At 40.0% G+C, this 14,926-nt stretch overlaps 2 protein-coding genes across 24 annotated transcripts in view; both read right to left on the bottom strand.

Annotated features, from left to right (window-relative positions):
- LOC113651616 (aerolysin-like protein) overlaps nucleotides 1-14,926 on the bottom strand; it is a 382,868-nt gene that overhangs the window by 35,035 nt on the left and 332,907 nt on the right. The window contains exons 2-9 of one of the 23 annotated variants that reach the window (XR_007137825.1): nucleotides 10,817-11,763; nucleotides 8,749-8,823; nucleotides 8,466-8,504; nucleotides 8,139-8,214; nucleotides 7,088-7,125; nucleotides 1,203-1,284; nucleotides 1,030-1,127; nucleotides 479-672 (exon numbers count right to left, since the gene is read on the bottom strand). The exons of 3 other annotated variants lie outside the window; for them this stretch is intronic. The gene's annotated coding sequence lies outside the window, so the exon portion shown is untranslated. Of the gene's footprint in view, nucleotides 1-478; nucleotides 673-1,029; nucleotides 1,128-1,202; nucleotides 1,285-7,087; nucleotides 7,126-8,138; nucleotides 8,215-8,465; nucleotides 8,505-8,748; nucleotides 8,824-9,106; nucleotides 9,162-9,254; nucleotides 9,362-10,816; nucleotides 11,764-14,926 lie in introns of those variants that run through there. 19 more of the 23 variants (XR_007137833.1, XR_007137832.1, XR_007137835.1 and 16 more) reach the window with 19 other exon arrangements.
- LOC113637471 (aerolysin-like protein) overlaps nucleotides 1-14,926 on the bottom strand; it is a 55,395-nt gene that overhangs the window by 30,510 nt on the left and 9,959 nt on the right. The gene's annotated exons all lie outside the window — the stretch shown is intronic.

Below are 14,926 nucleotides of genomic sequence, written 5' to 3'. Positions count from 1 at the left end.
GATTGTCACATAAGGATAACCAGATGCATGTTGTATAGAAGTTACACCTGTATGGCAGCCACTCTATTCCGAAAATTTCTATTAACAGTAATCAAAACTCAGATGTAACCACTTCTGGCCCCATGAGCAATGCCCTTAATCCTCATTTGTATTAAATGAGGTTAAATGCCAGTTGTTCGGGAAAAGGGCATCTACCAAATGGCAAATGTGTCTAACACCTGGCAAATAAAGTACTTAAATTATTTAAACTAATTGTTAATGGGTAGCACGTTCACCTCATACCTCCAGGGTCGGGGTTCGATTCCCGCCTCCGCCTTGTGTGTGTGGAGTTTGCATGTTCTCCCCGTGCCACGGGGGTTTCCTCCAGGTACTCCGGTTTCCTCCCCCGGTCCAAAGACATGCATGGTAGGTTGATTGGCATCACTGGAAAATTGTCCGTAGTGTGTGAATGCGTGAGTGAATGAGAGTGTGTGTGTGCCCTGCGATGGGTTGGCACTCCGTGCAGGGTGTATCCTGCCTCGATGCCCGATGACGCCTGAGATAGGCACAGGCTCCCCGTGACCCGAGGAAGTTCGGAGGAAACGGTAGAAAATGAGTGAGATGAGTGAGTAATTGTTAAGAGTGTGTGATGACCTCACCCATCTGTGAGTAACTGGAAATGATCCAAATCTTCTATGTTTCAGTCACACACACACACACACACACACACGCACACACACACACACACACACACACACACACACACACACACACACACACACACACACACACACACAGAGCGAATTTTGGTTTCACTCAGTTCCTTAAGACCTATTATTTTACTTCTCATAATTGCTAGAAAACTGAAGTGAAATTTGCTTAGCAATAATACACTGGACAATTTAAATACATATGATGTTAAATAAAATGACATAAAAGATAGAAATGAAAGTAAATCATTTTCCTGTTCGGTTTAATTATAACTGTTGTCAAAGCACCGGGATGTGCACAGAGATTGGGAGGAAAAACTCAACCAAAAGTATCACTCACTTAAAGTCGGGGCTCTTTACAGGACACTCAAGATCTTCTACTCCAACCTCCAACACATCATGGAGATCTTCATGGAACTGGCTTTGTACACAGGAGCACTGAGATTCAGGAACAGGTATAAGCCTCTTAGTTACAGTGAAATGTAATCCTACATATTATAGACAACAGTTTACCTTCAGTTTTGGTGTAACACTTTGGGGACATACTGTACACATGGCTGTGATGTCCAGGTGTCCTGTACTGTATATTAAACAGCTACAGAGAACGTGGATAAGGTTTAGTCCAGCATTTAGAAACATTTTCATTGATTTTAACCTTTTGATGGTTTGAAGGCAACTTAAAATGCTTTTTGATAGAACATTTCCAGAGCCCTGATCTAAAGCCTATAGAGCTTCCATTGGATGCAACAGAGAAGACATTGTAGATTTCTGATACTTATTATAAACAGGCTAAATGTTTTGTAGGTTGGAGAAAATTCCACTGTATCTGTTACAGAAACCATGATTCCGTGTTAACATGTCATCACAAGGTTGAGTAACAAAAAGGAATGTTCACTAAATAATAAACCACATTATTGTTCTTTCTGACAGTTTAAGGAAATTAACCACGGAGGGGTGAAAAGCTTGTGTAATCTGATTTCCATCTAACAGAGTGGACACACAAACACACACACTTGATACTTGGAAGTGTGATGTGAGACTCAGCACCATCCTTTTTATCTGATATAAATAAGAGAGCACGAATTTTCTGTCTCATCCACAAACTTGCATCTTTCACAGGACGTCTTTTAAAGAAGACATTTCTTGCTACCTGCTTCATCAGTTCCTTGTAAGTGTGCAGTTTATTCTTGATGACATTATGTAGGTTAGTAACTGTGTATGTAGATTACTGTGTATGTAGATTATAGTATTACAGCATTATAGTTACTGTATATGATCGTATTTATACCAAATAAAAAAGGAACAAGTGTGTGTGTGTGTGTGTGTGTGTGTGTGTGTGTGTGTGTGTGTGTGTGTGTGTGTGTGTGTGTGTGTGTGTGTGTGTGTGTGTGTGTGTGTGTGAATGCTATTATTTGGAATTCAGCTTTCATAAGCTTTTCACCCCTCAGGGTTTAATTTCCTTAAACTGAACATTCCTTTGTGTCATAAAGCATCAAAAATCTACAATGTCTTTTCTACTGCATTAGATAGAAGCTCTATGGGCTATAGATCAGGGTTTTGGGAATGTTCTATCAAAAAATATCTGGTCTGCGGTGTCTGTTTGTTCTGCAAAAAATGTAAAAATGTAAAGATGTAGGAGTCTGATGGCAAACTCATCTATCAGGGTACTTTAAATTACACATATGAACATGGCTGGATCTTTTTGTTACTACATTGGTGTTGGTCAGGTTGTGTTTTATTGATGAAATGTGATTTTTTTAAAGCAGGATAATGATCTAATGCAGACCAGATGTTTTTTGATAGAACATTCCCAAAACACTGATAGAGAGGGATAAGGGGTAACTTTCATTAACTTGACAGTTTATATGTCTCTCCGCTGTCATATATGACAGCTGTCATTAGCGATAAAAGAAATAGGTCAAAGTTTTTTAATTATGATTAATTTCTGAATTATGATTTATTTTTTAATTGTATTTATTTATTTATTTATTTATTTGAAATAGTTGTTGAAATTAATAAAAGGTTATAACTTTAATCTGTAATACGTATGTCTTTTTCCAAATGAGATGGGAGACGAGTACTTAAAACTCATGTTTGATCCGGGGGAGGTTTGTGAAGTTTTTATTTATTTATTTATTTATTTATTTATTTATTTATTTATTTATTTATTTATTTATTTATTCATTTATTTTTACTTATTTATTTGAAATTAGTTGTTGAAATTAATAAAGGGTTATAACTTTGATCTGGTATATTTAAACTCACATGTTTGATCTGGGGGTGTAAAAGAAAACAATCTAGTTTTATTGCCCTGACAAGAAATGAGAATAAGAGAATAATACAGAAAAGAATTAAGAAATTAAATGAAGGTCAAAATATTGACCTGTCATACATATTTCTTAGTTCCAAATGAGCTAGGAGAGAAGTACTTAAAACTCATGTTTCATCCGGGGGTGGTTTGTGGATTTATTTATTTATTTATTTATTTATTTATTTATTTATTTATTTATTTATCTATTTATCTATTTATTTATTTATTTATTTATTTATTTATTTATTTATTTTTTTAAATAGTTAATAAAATGTTACTGAATTAAGATGCTGTCAATAAACTGCTGTCACTATGCAAAGTGAAGTGCATGTTACAAAAGTGATAGATTATTTTTCAATACATTTTTTCAATCTCAAACCTCCGTGAAAGGAAAACATATTGTGTGTGTGTGTGTGTGTGTGTGTGTGTGTGTGTGTGTGTGTGTGTGTGTGTGTGTGTGTGTGTGTGTGTGTGTGTGTGTGAGTGTGTGTTTGTGTATGTGGTTGTGTGTGTGTGTGTGTGTGTGTGTGGTTGTGTGTGTGTGGTCGTGTGTGTATACTGTATGTGTGTGTGTGTGTGTGGGGTGTGTGTGTGATGTTGTAGATAACCCTTTCACAAACATCCAGTCTGAGGGGAGGGGGTAACCCTATCACAAACCACCCCCGGATCAAACATGAGTTTTAAGTACTCGTCTCTCATCTCATCTGGAACAAAGACATACATATTACAGATCAAAGTTATAACCTTTTATTAATTTCGACAACTAATAAAAAAAAAATGAATAAAAAAATAAATAAATAATAATTAAACACTCCACAAACCACCCCCGGATCAAACATGAGTTTTAAGTACTCGTCTCCCATCTCATACATATTACAACAACAAAGACATACATATTACAGATCAAAGTTATAACATATAGCTGCAAGCAAACTATTATACAACTCTCCAACATATAATGATAAAAATTTTAAACTGAAAAATCAAATAAACATTTTAAATTATATATTTTAAAATATTTCACCTCAACTAAATTCATGAAGGCTGGATCTTAATTATCAATAAGTATAAAGATTTTTTTTTTTTCAAGAATAGTATAAAATTCCAAAATTCCCATTTACTTTCTTAAAATTGCTTTTTGAATTTTTTTTTTATTTTAAAAATCCCTGTGTTTTGCGAGATTTAATTAAGAGTTACTGTCTGCAGTAAGCATGCCGGATGATTTAAGGACTGGTTTCCTATGCCTCCCGTGTCTAAGATTATAATCTGTTAGGATTTCAATCATTAAAACCCTTCTCAATAGAAACTAATGCTTTGACTCGTGGATGGTTCTAGATGCTTCCCGAAGCCCAGTGTCCCAGTGAACCGTGTCTTAACAACGCTAACACAGGAAAACCTCTGGTGAAGCACAATGTCTACATGGCTAGATCTGCTCTTTATCAGAACTGTAAGGAATTCTCATCCACCGCCTGGGCAGGGTAACCCTCTTTTCGTCTGCCGCCTGGGCAGGGTAACCCTCTTTTCGTCTGCCGCCTGGGCAGGGTAAATAAATTCAGCCTCTGCTCAGTTTCTGGTTCCCGGCGAGTACTCTGGGAAGTCTCAATGAACACACTAGTCAAAGTCTTTCATAGAGAAATTCCAAAGTTTATTAAGTAAAACAAGAATATATAGGGTTCATGGGAGTTTGCCCAACCAGTTCACATGTGTTTTGTGGATTTGGAGAAGGCTTTCGAATGTGTCCCTCGTGGTGACCTGTGGGAGGTGCTCTGGGAGTATGGGGTCCGGGGCCCTCTGTTAAGGGCTGTCCGGTCCCTATATGACCGGAGCAGGAGTTTGGTTTGATTGCCGGCAGTAAGTCAGACTTATTCCCGGTGCATGTTGGACTCCGGCAGGGCTGCCCTTTGTCACCGGTCCTGTTCATCACTTATATGGACAGGATTTCTAGGCGCAGTATGGGGCCGGAGGGGGTCCGGAGGGGGTCCTGGGGACCACAGGATTTCGTCTCTGCTTTTTGCAGATGATGTTGTCCTGTTGGCTTCGTCAAATCAGGACCTTCAGCGTGCACTAGGACGGTTTGCAGCCGAGTGTGAAGCGGCGGGGATGAGAATCAGCACCTCCAAGTCCGAGGCCATGGTTCTCAGTCGGAAAAGGGTGGCTTGCCCCCTTCAGGTTGGTGGAGAGCTCCTGCCTCAAGTGGAGGAGTTTAAGTATCTTGGGGTCTCGTTTACGAGTGAGGGAAGGATGGAGCGGGAGATCGACAGGTGGATTGGTGTATCTTCTGCAGTGATGCGGTCGATATACCGATCTGTTGCGGTGAAGAAAGAGCTGAGCCACAAGGCGAAGCTCTCTATTTACCGGTCGATCTACGTTCCTACCCTCACCTATGGTCATGAGCTTTGGGTCATGACCGAAAGGACGAGATCCCAGATACAGGCGGCCGAAATGAGTTTCTTCCGCAGGGTGGCTGGGCGCTCCCTTAGAGATAGGGTGAGGAGCTCGGTCACTCGGGAGGAGCTCAGAGTAGACCCAATGCTCCTCCACATCGAGAGGAGTCAGCTGAGGTGGCTCGGGCATCTGTTTCGGATGCCTCCTGGACGCCTCCCTGGGGAGATGTTCCGGGCATGTCCAACCGGGAGGAGGCCCCGGGGAAGACCTAGGACACGCTGGAGGGACTATGTCTCTCGGCTGGCCTGGGAACGCCTCGGTATTCCCCCGGAAGAGCTGGAGGAAGTGTCTGGGGAGAGGGAAGTCTGGGCATCCCTGCTTAGACTGCTGCCCCCACGACCCGGCCCCGGATAAGCGGTAGAAGAAGAAGAAGAAGAAGAAGAAGAAGAAGAAGAAGAAGAAGAAGAAGAAGAAGAAGAAGAAGAAGAAGAAGAATATATAGTCGTACAGGAAGAAGGATGGCGTAATGTGTTTGTGCAAAGCTTAATGCGAGTGTCCACAAAAGCTGTCTTGGTCGTTATCTCAAAGTAGGAACCTCTCCAGCCAAGGTATCATGTTTCTTAGAACTGCTTTTGGTGTTGCAAGTGTGATGGGGTGGGGAGGGGGTTAAACTAAGGTCAAGGCATCTGTGTGTATGTGTAAGATAGAGAGGTAATGTTTATGGGTGTGGGGGTTGGGGGGAATGTGTGTGTGTGTGTGTGTGTGTGTGTGTGTGTGTGTGTGTGTGTGTGTGTGTGTGTGTGTGTGTGTGTGTGTGTGTGTGTGTGTGTGTGTGAGTGAGAGAGAGAGAGAACAATGTACTCTATACAAAAAGTCTGCAACATTACCAGAAAAGATTGTTATTATACAATTATTCTCACAACTACTCTAATTATGTTTCATTTTAACTTGATTAAACTTATTCACTAAGTTCCTTTTCACTCTCCTAAAATGACTACCACACACTTTGTATACATTTTACACGATGTACAATATTTTGCTTTCCACTCTCTACAACTCAGACGTTTAGATAAAGCTGGATCACTTGAAGCTTTCAGATCATCAGAGTAAACTGAGAAAACAAAACAAAAGTCTTCTCCAAATGCATTAACTGCAGCAGGAAAGTGAAAAGTATTTTAAAAAAGTGTGAAAAAGAGCAGTAGTCAGATATTATTTATGAAAAAAAAATAAAGTGTGTAATTTAAACACTGACACAGGCAAGAAAATGGAAGTGTGTCACTGGACTCAGGTCACATATTGATTATTTTGTGTGTATTTTCTGTCCTGCCGCAGTTAGTGTTTAACGTAAGCGCTTTTGCTTTCGGTATTAAGACTGTAACTGACACTGTATGTAGATTAGAGTATTATAGCTTTATAATTACTGTATGTGTTAATGCTCAATTTTAAGGTTTCTTTAACTCATATTATGAAAGCTCGATTTTGAACATTATCTATTGTGCGAAATCCTAATTGGTTGTGAACACATTAACTGAACCATGTTAACATGACCGACTTTTTTCATGTAAGTGAAATCCGCTTGTGTTTTATTGTAGCAATGGGGTTAAACATGGTTTATTCATGTTAGTTAACTTCAGTCAAAGGAAACTTTTTTGGAAAGTTTGTAGTTCATATTCATCAACATTGTTAAGTCTGCTCAGCTTACCAATGTTGTGTATCCCACCATTCATGATTTTTCCTAATCTGTAAACCAATAAAAAATGTGATTTGAATTATTCTGCTGGTCTTCCAATGATGCAGAGCCATATTAATAAAATAAATAAGTACATTTTTTTCTATACTTATATACTGTTCTCCAAGCAATAAATGTCTGAGCAATAAAGCCTTAATGTAAAATTACACCTGTAGAGATTTTGTCATCACAGGTACTATGAAGTCACTAGTAGGTGTTCTTAGCTACTGCTGGCTAATAGTAACATTATTGGCACAACTAGCCTTTCACTTTTGACAGTTTTCTTTCTGCTTTAATGTTTTATTTAAAGTTTGAGATGATTTTTAGAGACTTTTTATTTATGATTTATTTTGATACATTTTTTTGTCAGTATTTTACATTATTTTTTCTAATTGCTTTTCCAGTGTATTATTGCTAAGCAAATTTCACTGCAGTTTTCTAGAAATTCTATGAAGTAAAAATTAAAAACTTATTAAACAAACTTATTAAGTGGTCTCAAGGAACTGATTGAAACCAAAAATAGCTGGGTGTGTAACATGTGAATCATAGAAGATTTGGATCATTTCCAGTTATTCACAGAGGGGTCAGGTCACCACACACTCTTAAGAATTAGTTTAAATATTTTAAGTACTTTATTTTCCAGTTGTTAGACACATTTGGCATTTGGTAGATGCACTTTTCCAGAACAACTGGCATTTAAACTGATTTTATACAAATGAGGGTTAAAGGCTTTGCTCATGGGGCCAGAAGTGGCAGATTGGTGGACCTGGGATTTAAACTCACAACCGTCCGATCAGTAGTCCAACACCTTAACTGCTAATCTAACACATCCAATGGCAAAAACTTCAGTGGTCATCAAAAGTCCTTCCGTAAGACCTTTTGTACTTTTTTGTTTTCCCTGCTGCTAATAGATAAACATTTTTCTGAGTGGAGTGATAAGTCATACATAATGTCCATGTTTAAATTGGTACACATTAAACTGCATATATTATAAGCTAATGTAATAACTACTTGGCACGATCACCTGATAATCATGTGGCACAATGAGATAAGAAATGTAGTATCTTGGACAGTTTTAGGCAAGCTTGAAAAGTTGGGGTCTGAAACCAGATGTTCATCTTGATGTTGCATTTGGGAATAACATGCCTCAGAACTTACACGAACATTAAGCAAACTCTAAACTTTCATACTCAGAAATTAAATAAATAAATAAATAATTTTAATCAAAGAGCATGCACTGGCCATTAGCAAACACATAAACACCTAATAAAAAATAATAAATAAATAAATAGTCATCCAATAATACAATTGGTTGAAAATGTATTATATTTGAAGATTGAGAGCATTTCACCTCCATTTCACTTTGGCCACATCAAGATGGAAAATGTCTCTATGGAATCAAATTCAAGACAAATGAACAATATGAATCAATTAGCATTGAAACCTTTTTTTATCATTTACATAGAGTAATGGACATGGACCAATTTAATTCAGTACACTCAGCACTTGGAAACAATATATATATATATATATATATATATATATATATATATATATATATATATATATATATATATATATATATATATATATATATATATATTGTCATGGTTTAAATAAACATGAGTCAGTACATGTGTTTTTTATTGAACAGTTAACTTGTGCCAAGTTTCCGTGTTGTGGCCGTGCTACAGTGCCAAGCCCAGAAGCTGTGAAAAAACAGACATACAATATATGATGTAAAACAAGTTAAAACACTTTTTGTATATTCATACATACGGTGTGTCCAATGTCCAAGGGTGTGTCTAAAGTTTAACATTTATCCAGGAATCATTAAATAAGATGAAAATATTTTACAACACCGTTCTATAAACATTTTAGACATTTTCATTTTGTATTATATTTAATGTTTTATTTAACGTTTGAAATGATTTTTAGTAACTTTATTTATGATTTATTTTGATTTATTTCATTTTTTATCAATCAATTTACCTTTTTTTAATGCTTTTCCAGTGTATTACTGCTAAGCAAATTTCACTTCAGTTTTCTAGAAATTATGAGAAGTTAAATAACTTGTTGAAATTCTATCATTCTTTAATAACAGAAGACATTAAATGTGTGTTTTATCAACTGAACAGACATTAGAGTCGGTATGATGATGGTAACACATGACACATAGAGGAACATATTAAAGGAATCCATATGAGCTGCTTAGTGAACCACAATCAACTTGGTCTGCTGCAAAATCTATAAAACAAATGAATGGGATATTTACATATATAGGGTTAAATATGTATTCATCACATGAAATTATGTAATACTGTAAATCTGTAATTCTTAAGGAATAAAACAATCACTGATTGAAAAATACTCATCCATGAATCTAGTCTTTTCACCTTCAGTTTGATTTTCCTATAATATACAGTGCCTTGCAAAAGTATTCATACCCACTGAACTTTTTCACATTTTGACACGTTACAACCACAAACAAAAATGTATTTTATTAGGATTTTATGTCATAGACCAACACAAAGTGGCACATAATTGTGAAGTGGAAGGAAAATGATAAATGGTCTCCAAATTTTATTTACAAATAAATATCTGAAAAGTTTGGCATGCAATTTTATTCAGCCCCACTGAGTCAATACTTTGTAGACAAAACCTTCCACTGCAAGTCTTTTGGGATACGTCTCTACCAGCTTTGCACATCTAGAGAGTGACATTTTTACCCATTTATCTTTGCAAAATAGCTCAAGCTCTGTCAGATTGGATGGTGAGCATAAGCAAATTTTAAGTCTCACCACAGATTCTCAATTGGATTTAGGTCTTGATTTGACTGAGCCATTCTAACACATGAATATGCTTTGATCTAAACCACTCCATTGTAGCTCCGGCTGTATGTTTAGGGTCATTGTCTTGCTGGAAGGTGAACCTCTGCCCCAGGCTCATGTCTTTTGCAGACTCTAACAAGTTTTCATCTAGGTTTGCCCTGTATTTGTCTCCATTCATCTTCCCATCAACTCTGACCATGCTCACTGTCCCTTCTGTCCATGGTGTGTTCAGGGTGATGTGCAGTGTTAGGTTTCTGCCAAACATAACATTTTGAATTTTGCCCAAAAAGTTCAATTTTGGACTCATCTGACCAAAGAACCTTCTTCCACATGATGTTTGCAAAATGCAAACGAGATTTCTTATGGCTTTCTTTCAACAATGGCTTTTTTCTTGCCACTCTTCCAAGACCAGATTTGTGGAGTGCAACACTAATAGTGTGGACAGATTCTCCAACCTGAGCTGTGGATCTCTGCAGCTCCTCCAGAGTTACCATTGGCCTCTTGGCTGCTTCTCTAATTAATGCTGTCATTGCATGGCCTTTAAAAATGATCTCAAACTTAAATATAATACGAAGTTAAAATAACTACAATACTTTTAAATATATATATATATATAAGGTAAAATGACTGACAGAAAAGAAATTTCATTTATAACCATTTATAAAAAGTATTTTTAAATCATCTCAAACATAACATTCGTCTTACAGCATTAAATATAATACAAAATTAAAATATCTACAAGACTTTCACAGTTTCAATTAAAGTGGGTTTGGAAAATTGATTTCTAATAAACTCGATTTGCTATGTGGTTTGAAAGAAGTGAACTATGTTGAGACAGACAGCCGTGTAAACTATCTGTTTATTGAATTACCTTTTCAAAGAAACCAGATGCAAGATTTGGATCAAAGTCGGTGAACTCGAGTCTAGGTCCGGTCCAGCTGCATAGAACACGTTGGACCAGGGTGAGAGCTCAGGGTTTATATTTCTGTACTGATTATTTGACTACATCAAGCTTTTCTTTTGAGTGCACAGAGATTGGGTGAAAAATCAACCAAAAGAATCACCCATTCAGAGTCAGGGCTCTTTACAGGACACTCGAGATCTTCCACTCCAACACATCATGGAGATCTTCGTGGATCTGGCTTTGTACACAGTGTAATGGCGGCACATGCACCGCCGCAAATGCATGGAGAAAAAACCGCTCTTTGCCCACTGCATCGGCAGCCAAGAAGCAGGAGAGTGTAAAAGTCGACGGTTCAGCACCTTGGTCAGCGACACTAAGCGCGAGCTCTCGAACTTCAGCACCGTGGCTAGCGCTGCGGGGAGTGAGAGCGAGGCGGAGCGGCCGAAACTCCCGCCGAAAATCACGGGCCAATCAGGAGCGCCGCTGGAGCATTCACCCTCCAGGAGGAAAGCACAGCAGGAAGCGAGGCTCAGCGGCTGGAGAGGGGAAAAGGGGGCGTGCCTATCGGATCTAATGCTTCTTGTTTTTCTGATAGTCTTTTACAGACACATCCAGCTGACCTGGGACTTCAAATTGCCGGCTGAGCCTTTGCTACGCTCCTGGAGAGGACAGTTTCATCTCTACCCTGCCGTCTCCCTCCTACTGCCTAGGTTTGAAACCTGGACTTCTGCCCAAATGCCCGTGAAGCCCCCTTAATTAAAGGAGGGAACTATTTACTTTTTTGCCTTTTTCTGGTTTTTGCACTACATTAAACTGAGGAGAAAATAAATACCACCTCGTTGTTCCTACATCCAGTGAAGACCAGATGCTTTTTGGTAGAACATTCCAAGAGTCCTTATCTAAAGTCTGTAGATCTTTCATGGGATGTAATGGAGAAGAAATAACAGTTAGAGAAATTATGATTCACTTTCAATGTCTTATCAAAAGTTTCTGTGAGACAAAAGAAATGTCACTTCATTGTGGTTTCTTAGATGTTCTGACATTTTAAGGTAATTAACCTGTGCTGTATATTCATGATTACATTATGTAGGTTATTAACTGTGTATGTAGATTAGAGTATTATAGCTTTATAATTACTGTATGTGTTAATGCTTAATTTAAGATAATTCTGTTCCCGGCCTGGTCCGTGTAATATTAGGTCATTTTAGTATATACAGTCTTTTACTGAAAAGGTCTATGTTAGTAAGACACTGCAATGTCTTGCCTATTCATACTAAATATAAAACTGTTTTTTTTTTTCTCCTTCTAGTTCAGAGCAAGAAAGTGTTGCAAAGGGGGCAGCATGAAGGAAGTATCCTGTTGGAAGTGAACTTTCATTTGTTAATGTGACACATTTGGTGTACATTCATGATGTGTGGTTTTAGGCTTCACCATTGCATTGCAGCCTGTTTCAAAAAATAAAGTGAAATGCTATATTTTGTGTGATTTGCATGTGTAATTTATTTTAGTGAAGTGACATATGGTGACCCATACTAGGAATTTGTGCTCTGTGTTTAACCCATTAAAGCAGCAGTACAATATGCAGACCAATAGCTGATAATCTACAGTAAGTTAAAATTTTACATTGGTTCAACTCAATTAATTGTCTTTTTGTAACATAAATGAGCTTAAATTTTAAGTTAACTTAACTTGCAATTACTTAGTAGATTCTATCATGTTACATATATTTTTAAATAAGCAATGTTGTGTGTACCCAAAAATTTAAGTACATACAGTATAACAACGGTTCCCTTTCGAGGGAACTTGACGCTGTGTCAGTGCTGACGCTATGGGAATGCTTCTTTGAGGAAGTTGTGTCTGAAGCTCTGTGTGCACACACGCCATTTAATGGCTCGGAAAGGACACGTGACGGAGTAATTACTCGCCAGCAAGTCCATATAAGGGCATCTACGTCATGCTGCTCCAGCTTTCTTTGTCTTCAGGAAGCGCTCTGTGTATGTGTGTCGTTTGTCTGTCTGTCAAGTGCAGGGAAAAAAAATAGGGAAGGACTAGGCAAAATGTTACAGTCTAAGCACTTTAAGAGATGCGTGCATCCGTGCCCCCGCTTTATCACGGCGGGCGACTCGCATTCTCTTTGTGTGGTGTGTTTGGGAGAGGAGCATGCCCGGTCGGCTCTCGAGGGAGCCGGCTGCGTGCATTGTGAGGGATTCCCTCTCCGCACGCTCCGATCCCGCCTGGCTGTATTTTCAGCTTCGGCTGCGCCTCGTGGTTCGGGTCCTGCGTCTACCGAGCCAGCGCGGCAGCTTCAATCATGGGGTTCCCAAGTTGAGTTAGTGGAGGCGGAGCAAGAGACGGGTGTTCCCCTTTCTCTTGCCCTCTCCCCTGACTCCGATCGCTCAGTTTCGCGTTCGGGAGCTCGCGCTTCGCGCTTCTCCCAACCCGGAAGAGAGCATGCTGCTTTCCACGTCCGGCTCTGAGGAGCTCGATGTCGAAGGGGAGGGGCTTTCCACCTCAGAACGGCCGACGCAATCAGTCGCATTCAAGGAGCTCCTCGAGGTAATAACTAGGGCTGTTGAGAAGCTGAATTTAGATTGGCCTGAGGAGGTAGTTGGTGTCGCCCATTCTAAGCTGGCCCTTCCATCCAAGCCATGTAGGACCACTTCGGCCATTGTGGGTAAGGCCTATGAGGCAGCGGGTCAAGCGGGTGCAGCACTGCACACCATGGCGGTCTTGCAGGCCTACCAGGCTGATCTGCTAGCAGAGCTGGATGGCCGTGAAGGGCTGGGACCTCAGGCGGTGTCCGAGCTCCGCCGTGCCACTGATCTCTCGCTCCGTGCCACGAAGCAGACGGCCCGCTCTATAGGCCGTACTATGGCTGGGCTGGTTGCCACGGAGAGGCACTTGTGGCTTAATTTGACGGGCATAAGGGAGAAGGATAAGTCCTTTCTCCTGGACGCCCCAGTTTCACCTCAGGGCTTGTTCGGCGACGCAGTTAGTACTGTCGTCGACAGGCATCAGGAGGTGAAACGCCAGTCAGCGGCGTTCAAGGAGTTTCTCCCTCGCCGCGGGGAGCAGCCTGGGCCATCATCTAGCCCCCCCCCTTCTAGCTCACTCAGGGCAGTGAGAAGAGCTAGTGTGGCAGCCCGTCCCCCCCCCCCCCCCCCCCGTCTAAAACTAGGGAGCTCGGTTCACATGCCCGGGCCCGTCCGGTGAGAGAGGACCTTAGGTCTGTCCTCTCAGCCAAGCGGGCCACGAAGGAGTACTGGGACTGGGAGCGCCCTATTTAGAGACGCTCCCCCTACTGCCAGCCCCGCCACCTTTGTCGTTTCAGGGGGCAGTGGGGCTTGTGTCGGCTCCCCTTTCTTGTGCGGATCTTCCCGGTTCGCGCCTGCCGGTGCGCTGTTTCAGGGCGCCCGGGAGGTCTGCACAAGTTTGACACCACTGTCAGGCAGCCTGGCAGCGTGGAAACTTCTGCCAGGGGTCAAGAGTCAAGAAGCTTTTTATTGTCATTTCAACCATATATAGCTGTTGCAGTACACAGTGAAATGAGACAACGTTTCTCCAGGATCAAGGTGCTACATAAAACAAAAACAGGGCTAAGGACATGTAAGTAGTCTTAGCCACATAAAGTGCAACCTGGTACAAACAGTGCAGGACAAGACAAGCAAGACAGTGCAGGACAAAAGACAGTGCAGGACAAAAAACAGTGCAGACATTAAGTTACAAGACAGTACAAAAAGTACAAAAAATGCAATACACAAAAGACAATAAACAGTAACAGAAACAGCGCCGACCGACCGGTGTAAATACTGAATGTTCAAACAATATTTTGTGCAGTAAAAGAGTGAACAGCAGCAGGTTCTTTGCAGCAGGTCCTTTGGATTATATATAGAGTTGTGCAAAAAACAGCAGATGACTGAGATATTGTCCAATATGTGCAAAAACAGCAGAAAAGTGTGCAAAACAGTGTGTGTGTTTTGTGAGGGTCTATGCAGTCCATACAGATGATGTGTGTGTCTGTTGTGCTCAGTATAGTACAGTTCAGTTATTGAGAAGTCTGATGGCTTGTGGGAAGAA

Source organism: Tachysurus fulvidraco, chromosome 15, assembly GCF_022655615.1.
Source record: "Tachysurus fulvidraco isolate hzauxx_2018 chromosome 15, HZAU_PFXX_2.0, whole genome shotgun sequence".
Taxonomy (NCBI): domain Eukaryota; kingdom Metazoa; phylum Chordata; class Actinopteri; order Siluriformes; family Bagridae; genus Tachysurus; species Tachysurus fulvidraco.
Note: the sequence above shows the minus strand (reverse complement) of the source record. Positions and strands in the feature narration are given on the sequence as shown.